This window comes from Jatropha curcas, chromosome 1 (assembly GCF_041381405.1).
Source record: "Jatropha curcas cultivar XTBG-Jc1 chromosome 1, XTBG_Jcur_1.0, whole genome shotgun sequence".
Classification (NCBI taxonomy): Eukaryota; Viridiplantae; Streptophyta; class Magnoliopsida; order Malpighiales; family Euphorbiaceae; genus Jatropha; species Jatropha curcas.
The window spans coordinates 21,392,227-21,419,745 of NC_143151.1; the positions used below are offsets into that span (position 1 = coordinate 21,392,227).

Below are 27,519 nucleotides of genomic sequence, written 5' to 3' on the forward strand. Positions count from 1 at the left end.
AAATATAAATCTAATTAAGTACATGAAAATGAAAAAAAGAATCAAATAAAAGATTATTCATTGCAAAAAAAAAACTATTGTAATAATTTCATTTTAAGTCCAAAATAAAAGTTATATATTGGCCTCAAGTGCTAATATATGTGTGTCTATATATATATGTATTAGGATAAGTTGGAACTGAAGAAATCATAAATAGAAATCCAGAATTCTATTAATCCACAAAGATGAATCTTTTACACTTTCAGAATTAGAATAACATAAACAACTTTGCATTTCAGAAAACATAAAACATATGTGAAAATAGAGCGAGTGCAATTAAGCAAGATCTAAGAAATTAAAAGAAGATTAACACAAGATTTATAGTTATTCAGCACTAATCTGCCTACATCCACTCTCCAAGACTCATCTTGAGATTCTCTACTATATTATCTCTTTTAAAAGGTAAGAGACAAACCAACTTTATAAAGGAAGCTAGTCGAAAATCGCGCTTCGCGCTAGGTATTTAAATATTATTTTATTAATTCTTATAGTTGATTATATTATTATTTTTCATAAACTATTATGCATTGTCAAATTGTTAGGTAGAACAATTAAGAATCCTACTTGAAATAATTAATAATGGTCCAAAATGATTTGTAATAAAATGACTATAACGTTGTTTGCAACAGCATAATATTGTAATCAAGTTTCATTATCAAAATAACCCCATAATAGAGGAAGTACCATATATTGAAATTTGCCAAAGATGATTAAAGAAACTTGGTAAATTTCATTATTAAAGATACTTAGATACTTGGAATTAATTTTAAAGATAAACATATGGGATAAATGAAAAAAGAAAGTACAACAAACGGGAGCCTCAATTACAATCCTATAAATAAAAAAAATTTATATAATAAAATTGAATCATAGAGTTTTATAACGACTGTAAACAACATATAAGGCATGTTTTATATAGAAGCTACTATTAACAATAATCATGCCAGATTAGCTTTAAAAATAAAAAACAAAGCATTTTGTTGAATAATATTAAAGTTTTTGAATTGTTAGATTAGATATTCAATTCCAATACCACAATTACATATTTAAATTTTTAAATTATTATTCATTGATTTTGTTGGCTAATAACTCAAAAATTAATTTAAAACAATAATTAAATAAAAGCTTTTGTTAAATAATATTGGAGTTCCCACATTGTGAACTTAGAAATTCAAATCTAATTACACCGCAATTAAGCAAGTGAAACTAAAAATAGACTTTTTAAAATTATTCTTTGAGTTTGATGCCTAATAACTTAACAACTATGAACTATGCAGTTGTGGAAAGATTATCAAGTTTGGAAAAACTACAAGTTTTAGATCTCACTTATACTAAGTCGGGCAGAAGCATATTATCATGGATAGCTACTCTTGCATCAATAAAGATTTTGATTATGAAAGAAATGTACAATCTTTTTAAAATGTAACAACAATAGTAATAATTTTTCTCTTTTTCTAAAATTTTAATTTATTTTCTCATTGCATGTTTCAGAGCTGGCTAGCTTGCAAAACTTGAAAAAATTGGATCTGAGTTTAAATAACTTCAATCTAAAACAAGGTAAATATTAGATTCCATATATGATTGCAGATTGTTATTAGCTTATTATCATATTATTTGGCTTTTGAAAGCAATATTCAATTAACAATTGAGTTTTCAATCACTTTGCATGCAAGAGACGGAATCAAATAAGGAGGAAAAAAAATAAATATTTATATCAGTTTTTGAGAGATAATAATGTGTATTAGGAAAAATGATCTACGTTAGTATCAGAAGATTAGAATTCCATTTAAGTACTTAATACCTTAGATATTTTAATTATTTTTTACTTTCTTTTTTCAGATTTTATAGCTCTTAAAAGTTTGGAGATTTTAGATTTGAGTTGGAAGGACTTAAGTGGTACTCTTCCACCATAAATTTCTCTCAAAGCATTATCTTTACGAGGCAACAAGTTTAATGGCTCCTTGTCAAGTAAGTATATTAAAATTTATAAATTTCTTAGTTTATGGCTAATCTTTTAATATTTTTCATTTTCCCATCTAAATGTTAGCATAAAGTAATGGTCCTATTCCCATCATTACGTTTTTGGTTTCTCATTGAAACGTAGAATAAGTATTCTCATAATCAATGCCAGGTCTTTGCGAAATATCTTGTAACAACCCAGACTGACCAAGGTCTTTGCGAAATATCTTGTAACAACCCAGACTGACCAAGATATTGTTTGTTTTGGGCCTCGGCTCGCATGGTTTTGTTCCTGGGTGCCGAGACAAAATAGGCCCGTAGGCCTCTTAACAGTCTAAGGTCTGTCCATACTTATGTACATTACTTGCACCTTACACTTAACCGATGTGGGATTCGCCTAGGGTGTTACATTCACCCCCCCTAAGGGACTCAGCGTTCGCGCTAAGGTTTGCCCCACCACTGGCCAGAGGAACAAGGCTCGGGCTCTGAGCCCAAGCTGTAACAGCCCAGACTGACCAAGATATTGTCCGCTTTAGGCCTCAGGCCTGCACGATTTTGTTCCTGGGCGTCGACACAAGGTAGGCCCGTACCCTCCTTACACCTTGGCCAGACCACCCAAAAGGCCTCTTGACAGTCTAAGGTCTGTCCATACTTTTTTCTTCATTACTTGCACCTTGCACTTAACCGATGTGGGATTCACCTAGGGTGTTACATATCTTATGCAACAAGTCTTGCTTTGTACCTCACAATTTCATTATTCTCATTTCATTTTCGCACTGATACCCAGTTGTATCCTACTAGCTTAACATTTATTGGTGTTTAGACTACTGGTCCAAAAAACTTTACACTTTTCAAGTGACTTTAATTTTGTGTCAATTGCGCTTTCCATTTAGGCCAATCATCTCCTTGTCTACATTCTTTGATAGATATAGGTTCAAGATCCTCGTCATCTTTTAACAGGCAAAATTGTAAGTGTACAAAATCGCAACAAGTAATAAAGAATGAGTAGACTATCGTTCCCATGAGGATTATACACCAAGTACCAAAATTATGTTAACCTAGTATTATTTAAACGACAATAAAGAGAATAATTGTAAAAATAAAAGAAATAAAATAAAGTGATGAAAAAGAACTCAAGCAAGAATATTTGATGAAAAGAAATCAAGGATTAAAAACTACAGGGAATTTTGACTTCACTTAATTCTATCCAATTTAATTTATTAGTTTGTTAATCAATTTCAATTGTTCAAATAGGGGAAACAACCCTCAAATTGCTAACAAGCTCTCCCGATGTATTGGTAGCTATTTTAACCCGATTTAATTACCTATTTTCTAATAGCATAATCAAACATGAATTAAATCATTAAGTTTTATGGTTCGTTTATAAATTCACAATCTAAGGTCATTAACTTATGAAAACTCTTAGAAGTCAAACCATATAGCTTCCGTATCAAGTCATTATTCTCGTGTAATTTATTACCTTTTTTCATAGCAAAAACCCTTCTCCCAATAGTGATTAATAAAATAAACCAATCCACGTGAGAAACTCTGCCTGGAAGCATTAAGTTTAATAATAAATTATACTTTGAACAAAGAAAAGCAAATCTAATATTATAAATTGGAATAGAAATTAAGCTACATCAAATAAAACTCAATTAAATTTGAAAATAATTCCATTGTCAATATGAATAATAAAAAGTAGAAACAAGAATAAGAGTTTAGAGATAAAAACTAGTCAATGAATAGCATAGACGATTTCCTTGATTCTTTAAACAAACTTGAATGCTCGAAGTGTTAAAAGAAAGAAAACTAAGAAAAGAGTAGATCAAAGATCTCAAATCCAAGATTCGATATCGGATTGTTGTAGTGATCTCTCTTTATATAGACTTCCTAAGGTGTCTTTTAATCCGACTAGGAAACTAACTGGCCTACTTAGGAAGAAATATTATTTGAATAGGAAATTGGTTTTATGTTATATTTTTTCCTAATTAGGAGTCTTATTTGACCAAATAGGACTGGAACTGAAACAAGATAAGTCTGCTATTATTTCCATATAGCTCCATGCACAAGCCACGACTAGACTTCAAATTGGCACAGGCTAAATAATTCAATTTGGCCCACTTTAAATTTTCAGCTTCCTTGGTAACACCATGGCCAAGTCGTGTACTTTACTGACTTGGCCATGTTGAGCATTTAACTCCATTTTTCAGCTTCAATGTTCTTTGATGCAAATTTTGGCTATTTTCCTACTAAAAACCTTCAAATCAAGCTTATCAAGAATCAAAGAAACTTAACTAAAAATATAAATAATTCTAAACAAAAATTAATCAAAGTAATTAAAAAATGCTAAAAATCCTTATTAAAATTAAACTAAAATACAATAAAAATAAGACCTATCATCTTTTACAATATCAAGCGCTACATTATGTGCAAAAATTTCATCGACTTTTATTTTAAATGGGTATAACCTTTGTCCAGACATGACATAATTTATTGAGATCTCATTATTTTTAATAATTTCAGGTACCTGAGTTTCTTTTAGAAACTTATTAGTCATGTCAGGAACTTATTAGTCATGTCAAGAACTTCTTCCGTAGTTTGCTCTTCTAAAATTTTGTCATATTGAATATTTGCTCTTTTTCTTTTTCTAGAATTTTTATCCTTGGAACTAATTGGTCTACCACGCTTCAGGCGTGCCTTAGACTCATTTGCACAGGCAATTTGTCCTTTAAGGGCTTCAATTCTAATATGAGCATTTGCAGCTGATATATAAGATTTAGTTAGTAATTTTAGGTCAGTAAATGCGTCTGACAATTGTTTTGCAATATTTTACAAATGAATTATCTTTTGTACATTTCTAAAAAGGTTCAGGTACCTAATTTATAATCGGGTTCGAGTTTAGATAGTGCATTTTAAGCGGGTACTCGACTCGCTACCATCTTTAGACCCTTTTTTTTGTATAAATTTTAAGTATAAAAATCTAGATTTTTGTTTATGTCTTTATTTATGTATTGTCTCATTATTTTAATTAATAATTCTTTACTACTCACATATTTTTAAGATTTAATATCATTAACATAATTAGTATAAAATAAATTAAAAAAACATCAATTAAACTATTAAACATTTTAATAATATTTTTTGTTAACGTTTTAACAAACATCAAAATTAAATTGATTTGTTTCCATGTATCAAAAAAAATTGTTTCCACAATACTTTAGATTTAAATTTGATGTTTAAGAGAGTATTGATTAGGATTTAACTAATAAAATGTATTAGAGTCTTATTTAAACACTACAACTATATTAGAGCTTGAGTTAGAGATAAATTCATAAAAAATAAAAATAATTTTTATTCATCAATTAAACTATTAAACATTTTAATAATATTTTTTTGGTTAACGCTTTTAATAAAAATAATTGATATTTGTGATTTATGAATTATATTTTATTTTTATAAAGTTTTTTTTTGAGAATAAAAATAACTGAAATATTTTAAATAAAGTTTTAATTATAATAATATTTAATAGTTGGTTATTTATATGTTAAAAAAAATAAATTATTTGATATTTAAAAAATTTTAATATGTGGCCAATCAAAATACAAACAACTAAAACCAAAATCCTAAAAAAAAAAAAAACAATAATTGATGGCTTAGTCGAGGAAGAGCAAAATAAGATAGAAAAGTCTATAAATAACATGCCATGATCAATTGCAAGTACAAAGTTTTTGAGCATTTACAGCAAGCAACAAAAAGTTGGGAAATAAATTGAAGATAAAAACCTCAAGTCATGTTATCTTCCCTTACAATGTGGGCAAAGGATGTATAGGCCATACTTTAATGTCACGGGCATAGAGCGGCCCAGCTCTCAACCAGTTGTGCCCGAGCAGAACACTACCCGCCTGCATGCAGACTTTGCATAGGGTAATGGACCACTAGGGCAGAACGCCTTAATCCGCTAAGCCGCCTCAACCCATGCAGGTTGAAACGCAGCTTGGTACGCATCTTCAATTAGGCCTCACACGGTTACGGAATTTGTCCGTAACATTAAACTCTATGTTTTAACGGAATATTTGAAGACAACAAACAAAGATTTCAATCCCTAAAGAATGCAAAGTAAAGTAAATCTGCATCTAATAACAACTCCATGTTCTTGAAGTAATAAACATCTAATTCTGAGACACATTTATCCATCCATTATGTCTTCAAATTGCTGTTTGTTGTCAGTATAGATATCAATAATAATACAAAAAATATCAGCTGATATATATCAAGACTCTAAGCAAGATATGTAAGAGTTAGAAAACAATACAAATTCCAAAAAAATAGAAATAGCATACATACAGAAACCTTAATTTATCGATTGATACCTTAATAATCTCATTTACAAATCTTTTCCAGCAAATAAAGAAAGGAACACCCTCCAATCAATTTCAATGCAATCCCAAAATTTCCAAATTTGACCAAATTCAAAATCGAAAAAAAAGAGAGAAGCAAAACAATAGACCTTAAAGACAGCCTCTGCAACGAACTCCTCCGGCTTGAGAGTAAGTTTGTGCCAGAGTTTCCTGGGCATAACGATTATATGCATCAACAAAACCATAATTTATAAACAATTTTGAGTTGGTTGTAAAAATACTTGAAATAGCGACGACCAGATCACCAAAAAAATTTTAAAAATTTTTAAAGTTGTAATTATCTAAAAGTAATTTTATTAAAAATAATAGTTAGTTAAAATAAAAGAAATTTAAAAACTTCAAATTCGTAATAATCTATACATACCTATGGAACTTTGAAAATACATTCAACATCCAATTAAACTGTAGAAAAATAAAATAAAACTATAAAAATGCCTAAAAAAAGAAAAATAGAAAGCTGAAAGGAGAGAATGGCTTAAAACTTTTTCTTTGTTTCAGCTTTCATATATATACCAGTCGAAATTCCACGCTTGGCTCGCGGTGGGTAATTGATATTGTTTAAATAAGTTTGTTATGTTTCTTTTCAAAAAAAAAAAAAAACAAATGTTATGCTTAAGTTATATTATTATTATTATTATTATTATTATTATTATTATTTAAAAAATATTATTTACAATTTTATGCTAAAGTCATTAACAAAATTGCTTGCAGATTCAGATCAAACATTAAATTCATATCAGTTGAATAATAAAATCATTCATCCAATGAAAAACCAGGTTAAATGACAATGATACAACACGATAGTTGATAATGAAGAAATGAACGTACTAAACATGCACACATATCTAACTGATAAAAGAACACTCAAACCAATAAAATAATACATGTGCACATTATATATTAGAAATTATTTAGAATAGATGATAAATAAATGAATTACCTTTAAAGAAGGTGAAGAGTTATATATAATATGTGTTTTAGTTGGGTTAGGTTAAAATATCTATAATAATTCAAAATTTAAAAGTTAAAGTTGCAGTTTAATTAGGTTATATGATTAGATTAAATTAAGTTTTAAAACTTATCAATTATTCATATTAAATTAAAAAATTAATTGCATTGGCCAATCAAAATACAGAAAAATAAAAAAAAACTTAAAATTTTTTTAAAAAAAGAAAAATATAATGCTGAACAAAGAGAACTCGTTAAACATTTTCTTTGTTTTAGCTTTCATATATATATATATATATATATATATATATATATATATATATATATATATATATATATTGTTCAAACATAATTTAATATGGACATTAAATGAATTCAAACTCAAATAAATCATAGCATATATGGATTCATTAGTCAACTAATAAAGATAGATTTCTTTATTTAACATATGTATATTAGACATAATAATTATATTACATTAAATCTATTCCCGCGTTTAAGTGAAGTATTATTTATTATTTATTTATTTATTCAACATTTGGGAGACTTAATTTAATCACATCAGAGATGGTTAACACTATTGCTTTCACAGGTTTGTGCTACTTGAAGCGACTTGAACAATTAGACCTATTGTCTAATATGTTTGGAGGCAATTTCCCTCTTTGTCTATACAATTTGACATCTGTCAGATACTTAGATCTATCCTATAACTATTTCAGTGGGCAGATTCCTTCATCTTGGCTATCTAGTCTCAAATCCCTCAATTATATTAATATTGGACATAATCTTTTTGAAGGGTTATTCTCTTTCAACTTGTTTGCTAACCATTCTAGTCTTGAGTTGGTCGACTTCAGTGACAACAAAATTATGTTTCAGACAAAGTATTCGGGTTGGGTTCCACCATTTCAGTTAAAGGTTCTTGTCTTGCAAAATTGTCATCTGTCTCGTATTCTTGAGTTTCTCTATCATCAGTTTAGATTAAAAGTGGTCGACTTGTCTAACAATAAAATATAAGGAAGGTTTCCTGTTTGGTTGCTTGACAACAATACAGCACTAGCCCAACTGAGCCTAAGGAACAATAGTTTCATTGGTCCATTTCATTTACCAGCAAACTCTAGCTTCAATATTTCTTGTTTGGATGTCTTGGATAATTACTTCAATGGACAGCTTCAAGAAATTGACGAAAAGATGTTTCCCAACATTGAGTTTCTCAATTTATCTAAAAATCATTTTCAAGGCGATTTTCTTTTCTCGCTCGGCGACGACTGTATATTGGGAAGCTTGGATTTGTCTTTTAATAGCTTCTCAGGTGAAGTACCGGAGAAAATGATTTCGAGTTGCATTTCTTTGCGAATTCTAAAGCTATCTCATAATAACTTCCATGGCGAAATATTCAATGCCCGATTTAACCTTACTTAAGGTCTTTGCATTTGAATGACAATAGTTTCATGGGAACTCTATCAAGAATTTCAGCCCCCCAGTTCTCTTTCCTATTAGCATTAGATCTGAGTAACAATAGATTTCAAGGTGAGATTCCACGCCGAATGAACAGCATCACAGATTTGCATCATGTAAACCTTTCTCATAATTCTTTTAGAGGTGAAGTATCATTTGAATTTTTTTCAGCTATTTACGTAGACCTCTCCTATAACAACTTTTCTGTATCATTGCCTTCTTGTTTCAACCAGATTCCTTCACAATTTGAAGAAACAAGGTATATAAATTTGTAAGGTAACAGGTTGATTGGATCAATACCAGATGGTTTTCTCAACAAATCTGGACTATTGGCATTAAACTTGAAAGATAACAACCTCTAAGGCAGCATTCCCAATAAATTCAGTACATTTTCAAAATTACGGGCTCTTCTATTGGGAGGAAATTGTTTAAATGGTTTCGTTCCAAATTGGCAGTGTGAACTAAATGAGCTCAACTTCTTAGATCTTTCAAGAAACTCTTTTTCTGGCTCCATACCCAACTGCTTATATAAGCTCTCCTTTGGAAGGACGAAAGTTGATGGTGATCTTTTTGAAACACAATTATTTTTTGGTGGCATATTATTGTCGCAAAATGATGTTTACATTAGTGGAGGTGCCCTAGGCGAACTTCAGTTCTATGGAGAGCAAGAATTATATCATTGTCGAACCAAAAATTGAGTTTGTTACAAAATATATGCCTTACAATTATGAGGGTCATATTCTGAAGCTCATGCCTTACAATTACTAACAGGTGAGATTTCATTTTAGCTAGGGAAGCTATTTCAGATTCATTCCTTGAACTTATCCTATAATCAATTGATAGGATCGATTCCGGAAACATTCTCGAATCTTAAAGCATTAGAGAGCTTAGACTTGTCTTATAATCATTTAACTGGAGAAATTCCTTATGGCTTAGCAGATCTAGACTCCCTAGGGGTATTCTCTGTGGCTCACAACAATTTATCAGGTAGGATTCCAGACGAACGACATTTGAGTACTTTCGACAATAGAAGCTTTGAGGGAAATCCATTTCTCAACCGATCTCAGGTGGAGAAAAAATGCAATCACGAATCACTGAAGTCATCACCAATGCCACGTGCAGAACCAAAAGATGGAAAATGGTATGAGATTGACCATTTGGTCTTTTTCGTAAGCTTCTCAGTATCTTTTGCAATTTTCTTTGTGGGGTTCATCACTATTCTTCATGTCAATCCTTATTAGCGAGGAAGGCTTTTTCATCACACTGAGCAGTTTGTGTTGTCATGTTATTACTTTGTGTATGATACTTTCTCCAAGTTGTTATTTGGTCGTCTATTCCATTAACAAGTAATGGTGGTGGAGGTTGATGTATTGGTGAAACTTATTTTAGATTTGCCATGGTTTGAAGTTTGCTTATGAATAAAAGACAGTGAGTTCGATTTGGATATGTATTTACTGAGTTTATGACAAGTATTTAGACCGAAAATTCTCCAGGAAATAAAAGCAGCTTCTCAATTATACAAGGGGAAAATAATTATTTCGTCCCTGAGGTTTGCCATAATTATTTAAGTAGCCCCTGATATTTATACAAATATTTATAATGTCCATGAGGTTACTTCTGTCATATTAATTGGTCCTTCCATCTAAAAAATATACTTTTTCCGTTAATTTTGAAAGGAAAAAACGAAATTATCCTTTATAAATTTTTATAGATATTATGGAAAATAATTATTTCGTCCCTGAGGTTTGCCATAATTATTTAAGTAGTCCCCGACATTTATATAAATATTTATAATATCCCTGAGGTTCACTTTCGTCATATTACTTGGTCCTTCCGTCAAAAAAACACACTTTTTCCATTAATTTTGAGAGGAAAAGACGAAATAAAAGCAGCTTCTCAATTTTACAAGTCATCTAAAAAATTCTCATTACCACATGAGAAGCTTGAATTTCCCTATAAGCCTGAATTAAATATTCTACTGTAGTTTGTTAATACAAGAATGAAGCAGATTCAAATTTATTACTACAAATGCTATTATTGGTAAGAGCATTGAATTATTTGACGTCTTCTATTTAGTGTTTTTCAATATTAAATAGACCGAGAGGGATGTTTGGTGAGAAGGGGATGGAAAGTACCTTTTAAACACATTTCATATTTTTTATTAATTTAATTTTTAAATTTTTGATTGATACAAATAAAATATAAATTCAAACATAACAAATAAATTGTCTAAATTTTTATTATTAAATAAGCTTTAATTTTATATGCCTAAACTTGAAAATAAATTTTCTAATTTAGAACTAACTATTTATAAAAAAATTTATTTTAAAAATTCAGTTATTACCATTGTTCTGTAGACCGGACTTGTCGGTTCGACTAGTTTAACTGGGAATTGGATTGTGATTATAATATCCGGTAATTTTATTTTTAAAACTTTCTGAATTAATCAAATAAAAATCCGAAATTTTCTTTATGGAGCTACGTGGGATGGATCTTTTTAGCCCGAAAGATCATATTGGGCCTAAGCCTACATCGGAACGCCAAATTTAAAACCGAAAACTCTACTAATAAAGTTATATAAAAAAAAATCTTAATTAAAATTAGTTATTTATCTTATATCAAAAGTTGTATTTATTGTTTCAGGACTTTTCTATTAAAAATAAAAACAAAACCCATTTCAAAGTTGTATTTATTGTTTCAGGACTTTTCTATTAAAAATAAAAACAAAACCCATTTTATAGCATTGTGTTGTTAAAGTAATATTCTAAAACTAAATATTATTGAATCAACTAATAAAAAGCCTAGAGTTTAAAAGAAATCTTAGAAACATTGAAGCCTTGAAGAACCCAAACCAAACCGCTAACTAAGTTGATCGAACCAAGCATAAAGCATTAAACCCGTTAAAAATCTTGAAGTTTTCCATTTGAATTGACCGAACCAGTAAATTGAGCCTGACCAGATATAGACCAATCAAGAACAGAGAGAGAAACAGTCCACAAAAAGGAAAAAGGAAGCTCGAAACCTCCTCTTCGCAATCGCAGACTGCGATTTCCCCCTCCCTTTTCCCGATCAGATTTCCGGCCACCAAACTGACGAAGCCAGGTGGCGATCGACTTCCTGGACACTGGCGATCTCAATTCCGGCCTCCATTTCGCCGATTGGAGCTTGACTAGGACGAATAGATGCTCTCTCTCCTGTGGTGACGCTAGCCTGCTCCGACCAGCTTTTCCGACTTCCGGCGAGTCCCAATTGGCAAGACTGCTATTGGGATGCTCCTCTCTTGCTGCTGACTATTTCCTTCTCACCGAACAGACCTCCAATAGCGCAAATCAAAGCTGTAAGGATTAGATAGCTAAGCCAAGCTCTTTCCGGTAGTTTCTTTCACTAAGGTAAATCGAAAACTAGTCATTTCTGCTTTACTCAGTATTCTTTGAATTAGTTTGGCTTTAGGCTTAGAAATTGAAGGACTTTGAAATGTTAGGTTTTGAAGTTGTGAATTTTGAGGATTTGTTACAATATGGTATTTTCTATAGAGTTTGATCACAAAATTGAACTCCTTATATATCTTGCTTTGGTTTGATGTATGATGGCGAGATTTTGGGTCTGCCACCCTCCGGCCACAGTGGACGGTGACGGTGGCCGGCGTCACTCTGCTGACCGGAATAGTCCTGAATAGGCAGAATGTTGGATTTGTCATGTGGTTTCCGAATATGCAATTAGAATTGCAACCTGAGCTCGATTAATAATTAAATCGTTCATTAGCGCATATTTTGTGTATAGACTTTTAAAATTGAAATTGTCCAGAACTCAGTTATCCTTGTATTGCATAACTGACCTGTTACAAGGTAGCTAATAATCAGAAACTACGTAGAATTGTTTAGCTACTTAAATCTATATATGTGGAAACATAGTTAATAAACTAAGAATAGTTAATAAACTAAGAAGTAATGCAAATTCGGTACATAGGCTTCTAAGCTGAAAAATCGCAGAAATGGATGAAATAGCAGTTAGCATGACCTTAGAAAGACTTGGTCAGTTAATTAGATAATTGTTAATTTAGTTTAACTAGAATCGATTACTTTTGTGAGCTAAAGTTGAGGAAGTTTTAGTTCTATATAAATATAACCTTCAACCTTAATACCTCCAAGTATAAATTATAAACCTAAGAACAAGCAACTACTGTTCTTAATTAAAATACAATTTAGGTTAAAGTTGAGGATGTTTTAGTTCTATATAAATATAACCTTGAACCTTAATACCTCCAAGTATAAATTATAAACCTAAGAACAAGCCACTACTGTTCTTAATTAAAATACAATTTAGTTGTTAGTAAAAGAATATACTAACATGTAGCTCAAATATTGATCAGTTGAGCTATTCACTATAAAGGGAAAAAGAACTATTTGTGGTTTGTTTATTTTGATAATGTAATTATATAGCGTTTTGATAAACTAAGAATATGATGTTAGTTGGTATTAATTATGAATTGAGTAAATGTTTAGATGAATGAATAACAGTTATAGCGGACGGGATTAGTTGTTTTGAATTGCCCAATGGATGGGCTTTGAGAATTTATTATTGAATTGTAGTTTTAAGCAGGTGGTTTTAATCCAATTTTTAGGGGAGGTTTTGTCGAAATTTCTACAGAATCTAGATCAGTTTTACCTATAAATAGGTTGTAGGATTTATTTAGGGTAATCCTTTATTATTATCTAGGAGAATGCTTTATTTAATTCTTTCCTCTCCTTCCAATTTTATTTTATTAGAATCACTTTAATTCGTTCATTGCTCCAACAAGTTTGAATTCAAATTATAGTCTTTCCTCATCTATCATTGTAAGTAATAATAAATAGTACATACTATTTGCATTATATGGAAAATCATTATTATATAACGCTTTGTCTATTTATTTATTTATTTTCCAATTACCAATTAGCATTTGTTGCTTTTATATTTATATGTATTTGCATAAGAATGTCTATTTGTGCACTTGCATTATAATATTTAATTGTTTGATGTACTTACATTTAATTGTACTTCTTGATTACATGTGTTGTGATAATGATGTGCTTTGTTTGTGTGGAATTGAGATGAAGTGCGTCATCGTAGGTTTGTGAGGGCAGTCTATGATACCGTCGGCCATGTATGGGGAGATCGGTGCCCCTGTGTGCATCTGATGATATATATTATATAGAAAATCACAGGATGGCCTCCTATTGGTAATGGAAAAGAAAAGATGGAATAGAAAAATAATGAGAGGACTGGTTAAGTGAGGATTAGATCAGTCGGTCAAGTATCAGCTCCCTGATGCACACGTTATGAGGGGCGGGCCATGTGTGAGAACGGCTTGTCGAGGGTTTTAGTGACCTACAGATCAATCTCCACTTATTTGATTATGTGAAGATGATATTGTTTTTGGGTGCTGTTGATATGCCATATGTGTTTAAATGAATGTTCACTTTTAGAATACCTAGGAGCACGTTGTGTGACTGTATGAGCATGTATTATTTAGTATTATTTACTGAATTGAAGTACTTGCTTCCGCTTCACTTAATTTCTTTCAGGAATCTTGGTTACTGCCTCTATATTAGCCAGAAGCTCTGTATCCTTTGATTTACAGAGCTAGGTAGAATAAAGTTTAGTTGAATTATAGCCTCTTCTGAACTGAATTTTCTTGTTATTGTATATTTTGTAGAGATCCGCAATTACATTAGGAAAGTAATGTATGTAATAAGATATCCAAAAATATTTGATCTTCAGGAATAATTATTTGAAAATTGTGAATGGAACTTAGTGCTAAATATTGTCGGGCAAGCTCCATAGATACTTTTATGAATGCTGATGGATTGATCATAAAACAGGTCCGGGTTACTAATAATTATCGAATGATGATGATATATCGAATTGGGCCTTGGTTTTCAGGTATATATATTCATAGAGAGTTTGTGTTGTGAATACCCTTATTGGACTTGATGAATATTACTGGTGTCAAAGGCTTACTACGGGTCTCGGTAGCCTCGATCCTATCTGGGCTCTAGTGCCGGTCTGGCCCATGCAATGGGTCGTGACAAATTCGGTCCGAGTTGTATAACAAAACAACCAGTCTTAAAAATCGTAGTGAGCCAGTAAAAATTGGATAAAAATGGGCTAAAAATCGGTGAACTGGATCGTAATCAGTTCGATTCAAATTCTTGGTTGTTTTGAAACATGTGGGCCTTTAAAATTTACTCTTAAAAATTGTGCACACTGATTTTTTTAGTTTTTGAACCTCTTTATATCTAAACTCAAGTCCTAATATATTTATTAAAAATAATTAAATTGCCTAATTTTAAAGTCACATGTGAAAATTATAATGTATTTTATGATAATTTTTTTAGTATTAAATTTAGTAATATTTTATTCTTTTTGTATAAAATCATTTACTAATTTTTTAATTCTTTTTGTGACAGTCAAATTTGAGATTGTTTTTTATTTGATATGAAAGTTTTTTTTTTTTTGTAACCTATATTTTCAATTTTATTTAATAAATACATTTTAAATATTATATATAAAAACTTAGTTGAATCGTATTGAATTTGATTGCACTCTTCGATTCAATAAATTCCTAACTTCACTGGTCATTGGCCGTTTATGTTCTTAGAACACTGGGTATTACAACAATATATATATTTATATACATACAATTTAGAGCAAAATATTTTTTTTTTTTACCCTTAAAATTCATGTGCAACTCATGTTTACAACTGCTTAAATCCATGTATGAACTAATATACGGTCAGATTGTAGCATAATTGCACCGGTCTCCACTACTTAAATTACTCTTCGAACATCTACATACAAAATTATGAACATGAATATTTCTTTTCTCATATATAATATTAAGCATTCTACAATAACACAACCTATCAATTCCATAAGCTTTTTTTTTTTTTTAAGGTAAAAGGAAGAAATGCATTAAGAAACAAGATAATAAGAATACAAGCATTTGGGAATTGAATCTCACATGCATAAGTTAGCACAAAGATAACCTATAAATTTCATGTCATCTAGCAGTCTCCTAAATTAAATGTACTTAAAAATAACTTGGCTTAGAGGAAAGGAAGAAGTCTCACCATAATTCATAAGTACTTAAAAATATGTGCATTAACATTAATAAGTACTCCTTATATCCCATTTTATTTGCTTGTTATTCTTTTTTTAGATATCTCAAAATGTTTGCAAGATTTCTAAATTTATACATACAATTATTTTTCCTCTAATAACATTTATGATTGTTCATTAAATGAAAGATTTTTATTAATATTTAAGGATAAAAAAAAGGGTTAAATTGTTTTTGTTGACTAAATTCTTAATATACTTGTTTTGTCAAACCATGCAAACAAAATAGAACAGAGATATAATATATATATCACAATTCACATCATAACCTTTTTATAATCATAAGCATCCATCATCATCATTTCATTCACAATATTTCATATCATGAGGCAATCATTATTTGATCATCATAGTTCATGTTTTCGCTTGATTTTTACCCTTATGCTCGATGATGAAAATCCTTTAATTCTCTAATTAATTTAATGTTGGTAATTTTCCGGATTGGTAGGTTTATAATTTTTCTATATTTGGGCTTTTGCAGAGAATAAAATTGTTGGGTCTAAAAACTGTTAAAGGTTAATACTAGCTCATGATTAAAGCTTAATTAAGATTAATTAAGATTACCTTAATTAATTAATTAATTAATTGAGGAGGAGTCTGCTAAGAAAAAAAAAAAAAAAAGGAAAACGTGAAGAATAGTATGAGAGGAATTAAGAGAGTGAAACATAATTGAATACAAAGACTAAGGTGTAAATTAAAAACCCAGTCGCATGATATATAAAAAAAAGGATATCACGTTAAGAAAGGGGAAGGAAGAACAAAGAAAGCAAAAACGTGAAAAGAGGATAAAGGAAAAGACAGCAAAAATGCAGCAAAAAGAGAAAAAAAAAAAAAAAAAAAAGAAAGAAAAACCCTAGCAAAAAAGAAGAAGAGAGAACATAAAGAAAAGGTAACTCGGCAATTAACCTACAAAAAATTCGATTTGAGAATCAATAAAAGGTAAAAAATAATTCCTTGAGCTGAGAGCATCAATCTATTTAATCCATTCTTATTGTTTTTCTCTCTTTAGTTGCTTGATAGAGTTGTATTTTGATTCATTTTATTTTTTTCATTTAATCTATTTGTTCTGTTGTAAATAATCATTTAACTATGATTTTTATTATATAAAAATGAATCTAAGTAGTGTATAATCAACTCAATTTTGTATTAATATGAATGAAGAATATAAGTTTTTGTAGGTTAATTGAATGATTTTTGTCCTAAGAAAATATTGAAACTCATTTGTTTATATTAGAAATATACTGATATGTAGAGGCTCACGCACCTGTTGTTAAGCCTTATATACCAGTAACAGTTCTGTACGCAGAAGTTGCTCGTTTGTTTATCAGATATAGATTGGTACGTAAAAGGCTTACATATCCATTGTCAAGAATTTTAGTTTTAGGAGTTGCCACCCTCTTTAGGGAAAATTTTCGAATTAGTTCATCTTTGGAATCGACTAACTCAATTTTAAACAAGAGATAGGATTTGAGAGTTAGGTACGATATTGGAAAGGTATTAGGCACCCATATCGCTTGGTTAAACCGGCCTTCTCGTTGTCCATTAATTCACAATGATTTAATAATATAATTAACTAAAATTGAGGTGTAAAATACTTTTTAATGCAATTTTTGGAAACCATGTCAATCAAGCACACAATCTCATCCATACAGTATGAAATAAACCATCCAAAGAGAGAGGGGGGGGGGGAGGAGAAAAGATTACAAACCATTACCTAATTGTACAATCTACCCTTTAACCCTCCAAATTTCCCAACCCGTTTAATATTACAAGCAAGCAATAATAGGAACCCACTTAGAACCCTTTACATTTAGCCAATTTACAAAATAAAACAAAAGCAATAAAGAAGCATCCATTCAACGTACACAACATAGATAACATTTACAGAATTATGCAATACACTCAGAACCATAAAACATTCATTCACCAACAAATGATAAAATGATGCATGTTTATGTTTAAAAGTTAATGAATAACGAGTTAGTGCAACAATAATTATAATACAATGAAAAAAAAGGGTAGAAATTTAAAGGACGAAAAATTAAAAGTTCTTCAAAGTAAAGAACATTAATTTAAAGGTAATAATTAAATATTAGAGCAAGATTAGAGTGCAAGGTCTTGATGTTCATCATAAATGATGAATAAATACACCCATCACTACTCAAAGTCTTGTTTATTAATGTTTATTTAATCCATTTGTGGACAAAAATGCATCCCAGACCAATTAAGATTGGAGCTTTGCCCACGGATATCTGAATCGAGATAGTTTTATTGATTATTAACATTTTGGACTTCTGAAATGAAGTGCTTGGCACCACAGGGAAAGTGGCGTGTGCCATATGGGTGTGGTGTGTGCCACACATAATGGCGCCAGGCCCTTCCCTAATCAGGAAGCCACAGAGAATAAACAGAGCATAAAGAGCATGTCGTGGGGAAGTGGCATGAGCCACTTACTTGTGGCGCATGCCACACGTAGAGGAAGAGACTCTAAGGTAGTATGTCTCTAAGTTCCAAAGGATGGCAATGCAGGTGGAAAATTTGAATGATGATGTAACATCCTACTGAATCGAATCGTTGCATATACCTGAGTCGAGTCGGGTCAAACTAGAAACCGGTTAATGCCAGAGTGGGTAAAATGGGATGTACCATAAATAAGTAAAAGAAGTGGACTTACTTGAATGAAACAAAAGCAACAGCTTGACATCATATTCAGCATACAGAATGATATTAGCATGAAAGGACATAGGTTCAACCAGATTGTAGCGTCTCAGCTCGGTTCATTCGAGTTAACGGGTGGACCGGGAAGGGATGTTACAGATGAGGTAGTTATCAGTGCTATGGCTAAGGATTGCAGGTACAACAAGTTATTTGAAAGTTTGAGTATAGACCACTATGACTTTTGTCGAGCTCTTGTACGAGCGCACAAATACACAAAACTAGATGAAACCTATGAAGCTCAGAATCATTGATTACTTAAAGAGGTGAAGCCCAGGCATAGAAGACACTCTTCCCCAATGAGCAGACGTTAACCTAGAAGGAGATCGCCCCTCCAACTTTCACAAACCAGTTATGCTATTAGAACACCATATTCAAGGGATGAAAAATCATAGCAAGACCAAGAGTTTAACCCTTTGAATAGTTCTCACCTAGAGATATTGTCCTGGGCAAGAGGGCGTGGAGACCATGTCTAACTCTACTACCCCAAAAAGATGAAGGAAGATACTTCGAGTTACCGAGATAAGAGTAAGTATTACGAGTTCCACAGGGATGCTGACCATGAGACTGAGGCCTCCTGCAGTTAAAGAAAGAGATCGAGCACCTCATGCAAAAGGGCGAACTAAGAGAATTTGTGGGGAGAGCCCGAAAGGAAATTGAGAAGAAGGATAAGTACAAAACAGAATGCCATACCCTAGGCACAATCACACTATCTTTGGGGGCTCATCGGGAGGCGATAGTAATTTAGCTTGAAAAAGGAGAGCTAGGGAATTTTACTCCATTTTACCTAATAAAAACTGAACACAAGACCACCTATCTCATTCTCTAAGGCTTACGATGAGCATGTACGTGCTCCACACAATGATGCCTTAGTGATGGAGGGATCTTGGAGAATTTTCTAGTAAAGAGAGTCTTACTAGATGAAGGTAGTGTGGTTAATCTATTAACTATGGAAGTCTTTAAGGCATTAAAGTTAGACTAGGCGAAGCTGAAACCTGTCCGAACCCTAATAGTTGGCATAGCAGGGAAGATTATACAAGTGTCTGGATCCATAGATGTAACTTTAGAGCTCAGAACCGAAGATGCATCGAGAAAAATCAAGTCAAAATTCATGGTAGCAGATATTCACTTCCCATATAGTGCCATACTTGGCAGACCAACCTTGTATGAACTGGAGGCAGCCACATGTATCAAGTACCTCACTATGAACTTTTACTCTGATAAGGGCGAAGTTGTTGCTGTGAGGGGAGATCAGAAAATAGTTCGGGAGGCATACGTGATGCCATTGAAAGGGTTACCTTTTGCCCTACCAATTATGTGGCTGCCAAAAGGGGGAACCATCCACAAGACCAACCGAGCACCAACCTTTTGACATACCCAGACACACTTCAAATTCCAACCCAACACCTGTGGTTGAACTGATCAAGTGGAAAGTGAAACCAGGGAAACACTTAACATTGGGAGCTGAGCTATCAGGAGAGGTACATGACAATATTAAGATAGTTTTAGAGGGTAATGTTAACAGTTTCGCGTGGACCGCTGAATATATAATTGGGATTAAACCTGACATCACATCCCACAAGCTCAGCATTTACCCAGGTTATAAACTGGTAAAGAAAAAGAAGCAAAATCACGGTCCATAAAGACAACGAGTTATAGCAGCCGAGGTAGATAAGTTGTTGCAGGCAAGGTTCATAAGGGAGGTCAATAACCCTGAGTGGTAAATGTAGTTTTTGTGCCGAAATCCAATAGGAGGTGGAGGTTATGTGTCGACTTTACTGGTATGAACAAGGCATGCCTCAAAGATCCTTACCCTCTATCCAACATAGATCAACTGGTAGATTCAACAACTGGCTATGAAGTGTACTATTTTGTAGACAGAACAACAGGATACCATCAAATAAGAATGAACGTGCTGGTTGAGGAGAAGACGAGCTGCATTACAGATAGGGGAGTCTATTGCTATCAGGTCATGCCCTTCAGGCTAAAAAATGCAAGTGCCACATATCAGAGATTGGTGAATAGCATGTTCCAAGACCAGATGGGGCAAACTGTAGAGGTAGGTGTAGATGATATGATCATCAAGAGCACTCAATCTGCCAACCATCCCAGAGACTTACAAGAACCATTTGAAATTTTAAATAAGTTCAATATGAAGATCAATCCAGACAAGTGCATATTTGGGGTTAAAGTAGGTAAAATTCTTATGTTTCATGATATCACAAAAAGGGGTTAAGGCTAACCCTGAAAAGATCAAGGCAATCTTGGAGATGCAAGCACCTACTAACATTCATGAAGTTTAGTAGCTGAGTGGCCCAATCACAACTTTAGGCCATTTCATCTTATGCTCGACTAAAAGACGCATGCCTTTCTATCGAATCCTTAAGCAGTTAAAGAGTAGCAGAGTCATAGACACAAAAAAGAATTCCTATCTTCTGCTCCTCTTCTAAACAGACACAAAAAAGATGTGCCTTTATACTTTACTTAGCTGCTACTGAAAACACGGTGGCATCGGTGTTAGCCAGTGAAGAGGAAGGAGAACAATACCCATTTATTACACTAGCAAAGTCCTCAGTGGTGCTGAGTTGTAGTATCCAAATGTTGAAAAGCTGGCTTTTGCCATCCTTACTTCGACGAATAGGTTACGTTATTACTTCCAATCTTATGTTATATTTATCCAAACTAACTACCTTTTGAAAAAGATCCTACACCGAGCTGAAACTTCTAGGAGTTTGGTGGAATGGTCAATCAAGTTGGGAGAATTTGACATCAGATATACACCCCATACTACTATGAAAGCAGGAGTGCTTGCAGACTTCGTGGCTGAGTTCTCCAGAGAACATGAAGAGCGAGAACTAGGAGCCAAAGTCCTGAACCCCGACAATAACATTTGGCAATTACAGGCTAATGGGGCCTTGGGAAGTTCAAGGGCCATTGCAGGGATCACACTACAAGGGCCATGAAAGATAAAAGTGCAGTACCTGTGCACCTGGACTTTGCAACAACTAACAATGGCGCTGAATACGAGGGCTTAATCACAGGGCTTAAGGTAGCCCTTGAGGTGAACCCCAGTACTTCATATTTTCCTAGACTCACTGCTTGTGGTCAATCAAATTACAAGCACATTCATCACCAAATAGGCGAATCTAATCATGTACCACTCCCTAGCTTTATCGTTCTTACAAAAACTAGAGGAAGGTGGTACTTAGAAGATAACCCAAATAGAGTAGGAGAACAACAAGGAAGAAGCTAAGACTGCAGCATCGAGAGAAGAATTGCCAGAGGAAGTGATGCTCGAGCATCAGAACTAGTCGAGCTACAAGCTGAATGAAGTCTTCATGTCTTAACCTAACAGCAATTGGATGAGTCTAATTATTGACTTCATATAGAATGATGGCCGCCTGATAATAGATAAGAAGCGATCAAACTTTGTAGGAAAGCTGCAAACTATGCACTAGAGAATGGAGAACTATATAGGAGATCAAAATCACACCCTTGGGGTAAGTGCCTAATTGAAGAAGAAGAAAACTACATTGTAAGGGAGACCTATGAGGGTGTTTGTGGAGCACATGAAGGCTCAGATGTGATGCTTAGGAAAACACTGCTCCTAGGTATTACTGGCCAATGATGAAGAAAGATGTTCACCAATATGTTTGCCATTGCACTACTTATCAAAAATATGATCGCGTACCCAGGAAACCCTCTTCAAAGCTACAACCTTTAAGTTCAGCCTGGCCTTTTGCTCAATGGGGGATAGACATACTAGGACCTTTTTTCTGTACAATGGGAGAAAGAAAGTTCATAGTAGTTGCAATTGATCACTTCTCCAAATGGGTAGAAGCCAAGGCCCTCAACACCATTACCCCAACTCGGGTTATTAGCTTCTTTAGGAATAGTGTATATTTAGGTATGAGGTACCCCATAAGATTGTCATTGATAATGGTAAACAGTTTGACTTAGGAGACTTCAAATCGTTTTGTGAAGATTGGCAGATTGGGCTCCATTTTACCTCGGTAGCTTATCCCTAAACTAATAGCCTTACCAAAGTTACAAACAGAACCATTCTGCAAGACTTAAAGAAGAGGTTGAATGGGGAAGAAGTTAACTGTGTAGAAAAATTAAACAGTGTGCTATGGGCTTACAAGACAACACCTCGGCAAGTGACAGGACAAACCCCCTTCTCCCTTGTATATGGGATCGAGACAGTGGTGCTAGTAGAAATGGGTATTCCCAGCAAAAAAATAGGGGAATATGACGAGCTCGGTAGCAATGAGAGTCTGAAAATCAACCTAGACTTAGAGAAGATACTACAATTCGAGCTGAGGCATGCAGGCAAAGGATAAGAAGGTACTTCAACAGATAGGTTCAAAGCAGACAGTTCAAAAAGGGAGATAAAGTATAGTAAAAAGCAGAGATAACTAAGGGTTCAGCAGGCGTAGGCAAGTTAGGGCAGAACTGGGAAGGCCCCTATAGAGTCTCAAAGCAGCTAGGTCGAAACACATATAAGCTTAGGAAGATTGAAGGAGTTGAGCTACCTCAGATATGGAATGCAGACAATCTAAAGAGTGCATATTGTATTTCCACCCAATAAGGTGTAAAGTAACTTTATATTTAATAATAAAGTGACCTCAGGTTTTTTCACTTAATGAATGATGCATTAAGCTTTTCTTAAAGGATCTTACTTAGAAATTTTTCAACATTCTTATTAGTTCTCCAATTTGAACCTAAACGATCCCTTAACTAAGTCCATCAGTTCGAACATATATAGTTCTCCAATTCGGACATACATAGTTCTCCAGTTCGGACCTAAACGATCCCTTAACTAAGCCCACCAGTTCGGACATACATAATTCTTCAATAAGGACGTAAGCGGTCCCTTAACTAAGTCCATCAGTACGAACCTAAGCAGTCCTTTAACTAAGTCCATTAGTTGGGACATACACAGCTCTCCAGTTTAGACCTAAGCGATCCTTTAACTAAATCCATTAGTTCAGACACACAAAATGCTTTAGCTCAGACCTAAATGGTCCTTTAACTAAGTCCATCAATTCAGACATACTCAAATCTCCATATCAGTGCGGTCTTTTAATCTCTAGGGTTCAGAATTTGATAATAAAAGAAAGAATTAACTCTAACAGACATATACTTAGCCGCTACATTGACATAATAAAAAAGAAATACTGCTAAAAGTACTTAAAAAAAGAAAAGAGAAGCAGCACTTGAACATCAATAAAAACTTTCTTTTCATTAGCACAAAAAGAAAGGTGTCATATAGATGATTACAAGAGTTTCCTACATAAGGCTAAGTATAAAAAAGATCTCCCTATAGCTAAGTACAAGATAACATCACCTAAGACTAACTACCATTTTCCCCTAAAGGCAAATCTCTAGTGGTGCCTCGCCCTTAAAAAAAGATAGGGCGGATATCTGCTGATACTTTGATACCCACCTACTGGGAAGGCGGGTACCCATCTGCATTAGGATCTTATGACAAAGGGTTGCCTTTGGACTCTTTAGCATCCCCCTTTTCTTCCTCCTCCTCTTCATCATCAAGGTATATTTCATTCACCCAACTCCAGTCCCTGTCGGGATCCTGAGGTTTCGATTTACCCATAATTTTAGTCCTAAGTCTGAAGCAAGCTTTGGCCAAGTCTTCATCCATCGAGCTTTCTTGCACTTAAAGCCTTTGAATCTCATTTTCTAGCTCTTGATTTATTGTTTCCAAAGCCTGAAGTTTTTCAGATTGGACTCAAAAATTCTCTTGTAGTTCTTCATGTTTGGTATCTCGAATAACAAGCTCAGCCTTGTACTGAGCCTCTTACACCTTCATTGTGGCATTTAGACTCTTCAGGGTTTCCTCCAACTCAACGTTTTTGACATCTCTCAACTAGGATGGTCATTCTGCAGGGTACAAGCTGGCTCATACTTCCGTAAGAAATAAGTTTGTACATCTAGGGGTTCACCAGGTTAGGAAGGAGAAGGAATTGTCACTTCCCAAGGCCTCTTACTGCTAGGCTCGGTTGAAGGACTAGTAAGAGTAAGTTCAACATAAGCTGGCTCAAAAATAGCATCAGTGTTTTCCGTTGGGGGATCAACTGTCACTATTGAAACCCCTTGGTCTAATCTGCCCTCTGTAGCTTTTTTCTTCATCGCCTTGGAAAATTTAGCCATCTTGGAAGCCGTTGCGTTCTTAGGAACCATTTCTACAAAAAAATCATAAAAAAGAGTAAATTAAGAAAAGTCAATACAAGAAAAAAAATGCCAAACCAAATAAGAACTAAACTTACCAAAAGATGAAGGGCGAGGCCTTATGGGTCCACTAGGAGAACGAACAGGATAACCCTCTGCAATCACTTGCCTCAGATTCACCGACAACAACCCCCTAGCTTTTATCAAATGCACACATTGTTGATCCTCAGGGGTTGGTGAAGGTGAAACGCAGCGCATAGAACCACTAGACCACTAATTCAGAATACAAAACCCGCAAGGATGCCGAACTATGAAAATTTATGTTTCTAATTATTTAAGGAAAAGAAGTTGGACTGCTTCTAAATGATGTTGCAGTTATTCTTCGCCTGGAGGAAGTAGTGATCCTCATTCACTCGAGCATGGAAATGGTAGATCTCCCGCACTCCAGAGTTGTGAGGACCGTCCTACCCCGATGAGCCAACTCCATAATGCCGCACAAAAGCCTTAAGCCTTTAGGTGGAGTTGGCTAACATTAATACCATACTCATTGAAAAAAAGACTTCAAAGGCTCAGAAAGAGGTAGCCGAACCCTTGAAATTAAAATTTTGGGGTGATTCATATTTGATGTTAGAAGTAATAATTTTAAAATAAGATTTGTACAATAATCTGACAAAGAATCATATAACCACCTATTGGTTAGAACCAAGTCCAAATAAACAATAAAAACAAAATAGGCAACTGGCAGTTAAGTTATTTTGTTAATGTTAGAAACTAATAACGTTAGTGAAGTGTTTTTTATTTTTATTTTGGGTTTGAATACCATGATTTTAATTATGATAAAAAGAATAATGTTGATTATTTACAACTTGATATTTGACAAGTTTAACATTGTATTCATTATCTAATCTTTCCTATTAATCATCTTAAAGATTGTTGGCTCAAGGTCAATTATCTTAAAGATTTTGATGATTAAACAAACTAAATAAATTTAATAATTTACATGTGCTAAAGTGTTTTTATGTAGAATTTTAAAAGAAATAAAGAGCTCATGTTCCTACAACTCAAATATTATTATTGAAGATCATGAAGACAAAGTGAAGATTTTTTTTTTTATTGGTTAGTATATATGAGTTCTAGGAATAATGTAGGATAGAGAAATAATGTTTTTTTTTTTTTTACATTGAAATAATGTTATTAAAAGCATAAATTATTTTTTTTATCTCTTTTTCAAAATTATTTTGAAATATTTTGATTAATTATTTTAGAGGGAAAAACCTTTAATCATCGTGTTTCATGAAAAACCGAATGAAAAGGCTTTTGGAAAAATATTTTGGAGGCTATTAAATGTACTTTCTACAAAAGCGCAACAGTTTTGTTCTGACAAAATTGACACATTCTAATGAAAAACAATCCTATTTTCTAAATTGCTTATCCACCTACCCAGCTTTGCTTGTGTGTGCAAAAAAGGGATCTGACAGCTTTTTCAAAACTATCTCATGCACTACCTTGCTTTTTGAAGATATGCCCAACATTATTTATAATAGGAATATCATTCCCTTTGTATAAAATGCCTCCCTCTCTCTAAAACATTTTGTATGAGTAAGAGATCATTTTTTCAAATTTTCAAATATATTCAAAGCTCTTCTCTTCAGCCCTCTTATTTCTTGTCTTCTCTATTCTTCTAGAAAAAATTTTAAGAGAAAAGAAATTACAACAACTCTTTTGAAAAACAGTTTTGATATTACATTTTGTTTTGAAATTTATTTTCTATTCTTATTATGTTTATAATTGTATTTCTCTCTGTCTACATAGATTCATATAAGCTGTTGTAGGCTAGAGATTTCTAATGAAAATATTTATGTATAGCTTAGTTTGAAAAGTTATGTTGTAAAGATTATTAAGCAACCTTCTCCGTTAGTGAGATTCTAAAGTTTTGATTTTGAGTTTTTTGTTCTCTATAAAATAAAAGGATAGAGATCGACTAGAACCTTTGGAAATCTAGTGGGTTAAAAGTTAGATCTAGATTTTTGATCTATTTCCTTTTTAATGTTGGTTTGTCCCTCACCCTTTAAAAGAGATAACATAGTAGAGGATCTCAAGATGATTCTTGGGGAGTAGATATAGGAGAGTTAGTGCCGAACCACTATAAATCCTTATCTTAATCTTCTTTTAATTTTTGAGATCTTGCTTAATTACCCTTGTTCTGATTACACATCTATTTATGTTTTCTAAAATGCAAAGTTGTTTATAATTTTCCAATTATGAAAGTGTAAAAGCTCATTTTTTGTCGATTAATAGAATTTTAGATTTCAATATTGTGATTTCTTCAAGTTCTAATTTATCCTATCACATTAAGAAAAAATTTGAATCTGAGTTATAATCAGTGTTCTAATCTTTTATAAGCGTTACGAGAAAATTTTAATTATAATAACTAACTCCTAAAAAGTCTTGCTATTTCCGCTGCTTTGAATTCTGACTTGAGTTTTAAAAGTAAAAATTTTTAAAAAGCTCAATTCACCCCTTTTTGGGTTGTGCTATATAAAACGGTACCTAAAATCCTTCACTATAATCCTATTTGGGGAGAAAAAAAAAACTATCTCACTAAATTATAGCCATATTTACACATGTCTCCTTTAAT

The 27,519-nt window shown here is 32.8% G+C and overlaps 1 long non-coding RNA gene and 1 pseudogene across 2 annotated transcripts; both read left to right on the forward strand.

The window, feature by feature from the left end:
- The window catches only part of LOC110010300 (uncharacterized), a 30,292-nt pseudogene extending 20,130 nt beyond the window's left edge, over window positions 1-10,162 (forward strand).
- A 1,391-nt stretch (window positions 10,163-11,553) lies between these two features.
- Window positions 11,554-14,603, forward strand: LOC110010301 (uncharacterized). 2 transcript variants are annotated; one of them, XR_016319598.1, is made up of 2 exons: window positions 11,554-12,208; window positions 13,929-14,603. It is a non-coding gene; the product is annotated as an uncharacterized LOC110010301 (long non-coding RNA). The 2 variants fall into 2 exon arrangements; XR_016319596.1 differs by having other exon boundaries at window positions 14,384-14,603.
- Window positions 14,604-27,519: the final 12,916 nt, after the last annotated feature.